The following is a 6,500-nucleotide window of genomic DNA, read 5'->3' on the forward strand; positions in this document are numbered from 1 at the left end:
GGATCCATCGAAATCATCGTTGCTTATTGTCCATCGCGGACGGCTCTACCGTCCGGCTTAAGGACGACATCCAGAAATTGACCCGGTGGCAGGGTAAGTTTATACTTGCTGGCGATTTGAATGCCCGAAATTCCCTTTGGGGTAACCCAAGAATCAACCGGAACGGTGTAGTGCTAGCCGACAACCTTCAGGCAGCGCACTACGTCGTCCTTTGCCCAGCTTCACCAACCTACTACTCGCTGACTGGAGTCGGCGACATTGTCATCACAAACATCGGCGACATTTGCTCCAACCTCAACTCGGTAACCGATCTGTCGTCCGACCATCTCCCGGTTTTCGAGATCGATCAAGAGATTATCCAGCGGCAGCAGCATCGAAGGAAGATCTGCCATCGTGTAAACTGGCCTCTATTGACCTCTATCTGGAAGCAGAAACCAGATTTATTCCGACTGCAACTGTAACAATTAAGTTCACTCAGCTAGATACCGAAACCAAACGTATCATCTCCCTTCGTAATTGTATTAGAAGACAGTATCAAAGAACACAGAACCCAAATAGAAAAGTGCTCTACAAAAAGCTTAACAAAATTATTGCAAACAGAGTAGAAAAACTTAAAAACAGGCAGTTTATCAAGTACCGTGACCTGCCCTAATTCCGCGCATCGCCTAATACCGTGTCTTCTTCTTCTTCTTCTTAGCATTACATCCCCACACTGGGACAGAGCCGCCTCGCAGCTTAGTGTTCATTAAGCACTTCCACAGTTATTAACTGCGAGGTTTCTAAGCCAAGTTACCATTTTTGCATTCGTATATCATGAGGCTAGCACGATGATACTTTTATGCCCAGGGAAGTCGAGACAATTTCCAATCCGAAAATTGCCTAGACCGGCACCGGGAATCGAACCCAGCCACCCTCAGCATGGTCGTGCTTTGTAGCCGCGCGTCTTATCGCACGGCTAAGGAGGGCCCACCTAATACCGTGGTTTTCATCAAAAATCAGAACCTGGTTATCATGGACATCGTATTATTTGGTAAAATGTTCAAACATATTATGTTTGAACATTTCACACAATAATGCGATGTCCATGATAACCAGGATCTGATTTTTGATGAAAACCACGGTATTAGGCGATGCGCGGAATTAGGGCAGGTCACGGTATATCAAAAATCTCCTCAACTATTCTAAGCCCTTTTGGCGTCTAGCTAAGGTTCTCAAAACGAAACAAAAAACCAGTGCCTCCCCCTTCCCTCAAAGCTGGTGATAAAATCTGGGCAAGAGCTAGTGCAAAAGGAAAATCTAATCTCCAAACAATTTATTGCATCTCATAATTTGGGTCGAGACATTGTTAGTTCGATGGAAGCGTCGGTGGCAGCCAGCGTAAATTGTCTTACCACTCTACCATGATGACCGGAGGATCACACTAGATGAGCTGAAGGCTCAAATCAAGCGTTCTCGGAACATGAAGGCTTCAGGGTTCGATGGAATCTTCAACATCATCCTGAAGAATATTGGACGTAATGCTCTCAATCTCCTGGTTAACGTCTATAACCGCTGCCTTGAGATAGGTCATTTTCTACCCAACTGGAAATGATCTACGGTGGTACTAATTCCACCGAACCCATGAGAAGAAGCGTCAGTATGTAGTTGAGTTTCAGCCGTTGGGGAGTAGATACTCAGGACCGGACGAGATATAAGTAACGATTTCAATGTTTCAAAGGCGTGTAAATGCTTCGAACCAAACTCATACACTGAATCCTTTTTAAGAAGATCGTACAGCGGGCTTGCAATAGTTGAAAATCCCTTGATAAATTTTCTAAAGTAACTTAACAACCCCATGAACTGCTGAAGACTCTTAGCGCTTTGTGGAATGGGTAATTCGCGAACAGCGGCAACATGACGGTCACATGGACTGATTTGATTGAAACGAATGTCATATCCAAGAAATTCTACCTGTGTCACAAGAAACCGACACTTTTCCAGATTCAATTCAATACCATTATCTTTCAGAGCCGAGAAAACACGACGTAGAAGATCCAGATGTTGGTCGGGAGTTCTAGTGAACAACATGAAATCGTCCATGAATACGATCAACTCCCCAGATTTCACAAATTCACTTAACACTTTTGCCACATAACGGCAGAAAACGGATGGCGCATTGGTGTATCCGAATGGGAGTTTATTGAATTCGAATTGTCCGTTTTCGGTAACGAAAGATGTGTACTTCTTAGACTCTTCTGACAGTGCGACATGGAAGAATCCGTTTTTCATGTCCATAGTAGAGAAATACTTCATACCCTCAAGTTTGGAAATCTGGTCTTCGATGACTGGAAGAGGAAATCGATCGCGTTCCACTAGTTTATTCAAAGTTTTGAAATTCACGCACAAACGATAACGCCCATTCTTCTTCTTCACAAGCACCACTCTACTAGAATATGGAGACTCGCTTTCGCGAATAATGCCGTCCGTCAACCAACTATGCAATATTTCATCTACAGCATCACGCTCAAATTTACTGAACCTTTGGGGCGAGACATTAAAACACTTATCTTCCTTCAGCCGAATTGATGCAATGTACTTAACCGCTTTGCCTATACAGTGAACGTTCGCTAATTGGGGTTTTTCTAGTTGGGGTGCTTTTTAGTTGGGGGTTCGCTAATTGGGGCGAAACCCAATTAAAAAGCAGCTAAACGTCAGAATGTGATGTCAAAAACGCTTTGACGTTTTGTTTCCGTGTTTGGCGGGATTGATATTTTCTGGCGCGTAAAATATTCTTTTGTTCAATGCAAAAAGTAAACAACATTGACGCTTGTCAAACCGCCCCAATTAGCGAACGGCATTCGCTAGTTGGGGTGAGGTCGTGCCCCAATTAGCGAACGATCACTGTATCCGGTAGTTTTTGACCTGAATGGTAACCTGAATGGAGTGACCATATGGTATCCCAATGTAAATAAATACTAAGGTATGGAAACCCATATATTGTGTGCGTGTCTTTTGTGTATGGCGAAAAAGCTGTCATTACTACATTCGAACGAGCTCCCATAAGAAGCCATGCAAATATGTACGTCACCATTTGCTGTTCACATTTTTCATCATCCACTTATATATTTTCACTTGATCTTCTTCCTCACCTTCTATTTATTCTCATTGACGGTATCCTTTGTCCTCCTTTTTCATTAAAAATCAGATGTCCTCCTTTTGCGCTAAAATGTCCTCCTTTTTAAATATTTTCAGTTGAAGTTAATATTTTTTATGTAGAAATTCTAGTTTAATAAACAATACTGCAACAGAGATCCATTCGCAAATTAATCGTGTTGCACACATTTGCGTTTTTGCTTTCTAATATGGAATATTTTCCTTCAAGTTTTTGGAATAAAATCAATATCGAAAAATAAATGCTTGAGTTATAGTAAGTTGCGGATCAAGCAATCGTTGGTCACTAAGGGTGACTACCAGTTATTTATACCAACTAATAACTACGGACTATTTTTTTCATTCCAATTCAAACCGTTAATCCTAACACACGTTTATAATAAAGAGCTGTCCCAAGTTACAGAAGTTTGGTCTTTTCTTGACTGCAAAGTTCTACGGACGTCAATAGGTTATGGGCGACCGCAAGAAAGAAGTGGCCGTTCATGGGATCCCTCAGTTCTCTGGAACTGGCTACGATACCTGGAAATTTCTCGAAGCTTCGAAGGTGTGCGACGCTGTGGTGAAGGATGTTCCAGCAGCGGCTGATGAAGCTGTGAAGTTCAGGGAAATGGACTGTAAGGCGAAATCCCTGATGTTGAGCTTGGTGTCGGACACTTGGGATGTATCCGAGAAAAGAATACGACCAAAGAAATGTGGAAGGTTCTTGAAGATTCGCTTGCCAAGAAATCGGCCGAAAAGCAAACGGTAATTAGGAAGCAGATCGCTCGTCTTCAATTGAAGGAAGGGACATCATTGCGCGCCCACCTGCTAAAGTTTGAGGACCTCATTCGACAACTCCGATTGGCCGGCTCAAATCTTGAAGAAAGCGATGTTTGTGCAGCCTTGAGTTTAACGCTTCTGGAGTCGTATGACCCCCTTATGACCGCTCTGGAAAATCTTCCGGAAGAAGAATTTACTTATGAGGTGATGAAGACCCGGTTGCTTAGTGATTAATCGAAGCGTTTGGACCGAATGCATAGTTATGAAGAAAAACCTACTGCATTTGCTGGAGATCAACGCTGGAGACATGGAAGCGAGAAGTTTAACGGAAAATGTCATGGCTGTGGCAAGCGTGGTCACATGAAGAAGGATTGTAGGAATAAGCCCAAAGCCAATGCAGCGAACGAATCAAGGTCAGTCGTGTTCATGGCAGTCAGTGCGATAAAACGGAAGAGCTGCGGTGAGTTTCTGCTGGACTCCGGGGCCAGCGATCATATGGTTAGTGCGAAGCACCATCTTTCAATCGTAGAAACCTTGAAACAACCAGTGTACATCGACATAGCTAAGAATGGCGAATCCCTAGTGGCTAAGGAAGCAGGTGTCATCCGTGGAATGAGCAATTACGGCGTACTGATGCACGCGAAAGATGGACTATACGTTCCGACTCTCAGGGACAACCTCATGTCGGTGAAGAAGTTAACCAAGGCTGGTGTTGTCTTTGAAAACAAGATGGTGATGCTGAAGATGAACGGTAAGACTATTGCAACGGGGCATCTACGAGGAAACCTTTACGTTCTTGAAATAGCGGTACAACGAGCTAATGCTAGCTTGGCTGAAGTAGAGTGTGCTGAACTGTGGCATCGTCGGCTTGGTCACATCAGTGAAAGCGGTATGGCTACACTGGTGCGTGAAAATCTTGCCCTCGGTGTATGTTTCAAACCGGAGAAGTTGAAGTTCTGTGACGTGTGTGTCCTTGGTAAACACAGCCGGGAGCCATTCAATGGTGCAAGAGATCGGGCAACTCGATCGTTAGGACGTATCCATTTTGATGTGTGCGGATCGATGGCACCTATGTCTTGGGATAGACACCGCTATTTTTGTTGTTTCGTTAATTGACGATCTCTCCCATTTTGCTGCCGTACATCTGTTAACAAAGAAATCAGAGGCATTTCAAGTATTTCAAGAGTTTGCGGCGATGGCAACAGCAGCATTTGGTAACAAGATCTCAAAACTCACGGTAGACCAGGGACTTGAATATTGTTCGATTAGCCAGAAGCAGTATCACAAAGCGATGGGAATCCAGATTGAACCTACGGTAGCCTACTCACCGCAGTAAAATGGAGTTGCGGAGAGATTCAACAGAACTTTGATAGAAAAGGTACGTACTATGCTAATAGGATCCAGTTCTCCAAAATCGCTGTGGTGTGAGGCCGTGTTGACGGCCGTGTACCTACCTGCTAAATCGAAGCTCAACCTCTGCGTTACCAAGAAATGTCACACCGGCTGAACTCTGGTACAAGAAGAAGCCAAGTCTAGAAAAGGTTCGAGTTTTTGGTTGTCAAGCTTTTGCATGGATACCGAACCAACACCTGAAGAAATTGGACACGAAGAGTCGCAAGCTGTTCATGGTCGGGTACACACCCAATGGCTATCGGCTATGGAACGAAGAATCGAAACAAATTGTGATTGCTCGTGACGTCAAGTTCAATGAAAACTGTTTCCCCTGGGCCAATGATGGAGAAGATCGTGCTAATGAAGAACTGGTGGTTCCCATAGTCTACGAGCAAGAGGGGGAAGAGCAAACCGAGCAGTCCGATGTGCAAATTGAAACTCTACAGCTGATGATCAAGTTTTGTTCGATAATGGCACTGATGATGCAGAAGTTGAAAATATAACGGAATGCGATGACACCGCGCTCCCTTCGCATTCAGATCTGGACATGTCTTCTGGCCCAAGTGGCGAGCAGTCCACGAGGCGCAGCGAACGGGAGCGCCGATTCCCCGGTAAGTTTCTCAACTATCTTATTGGGTTTAGCGCAAACGCTCTTGGTTTTCCCATCCCTTCAGATGCTCCCAAAACTTATAATGAGATTGACACCCGTGGGGATCGTGCCCTTCGGTACCAAGCGGTGCAGGACGAGCTGAACTCAATGAAGGCCAACAATGTGTGGAAGCTGATGAAGAATCCTGGCGGTGTGAAGCCTCTCAAGACAAAATGGGTCTTCCGGCTCAAAGAGGACGAGGCTGGTCGGCCAATTCGATATAAAGCGCGACTGGTGGTAAAAGGGTTCCTCCAACGTCCAGGAATTGATTTTGAAGATACGTTTGCCCCAGTAGCCAAACTGTCAACGGTTCGTGTGGTGTTAGCTGTTGCCATCAATCAGGGCTTTCATATACACCAGATGGATGTCAAGACGGCTTTTCTCCATGGTGTGCTGAAGGATGTTCTCTACATGGAAGTACCCCAAGGCGTAGAAGCAAAAGGAGGTACGATTTGCAGACTTCAGAAATCCCTATATGGCTTAAAACAAGCTCCACGATGCTGGAATAACAGGTTCAATTCAACGCTGCTCAAACTAGGGTTCCGTCGAT

Source organism: Armigeres subalbatus, chromosome 3 (assembly GCF_024139115.2).
Source record: "Armigeres subalbatus isolate Guangzhou_Male chromosome 3, GZ_Asu_2, whole genome shotgun sequence".
Classification (NCBI taxonomy): domain Eukaryota; kingdom Metazoa; phylum Arthropoda; class Insecta; order Diptera; family Culicidae; genus Armigeres; species Armigeres subalbatus.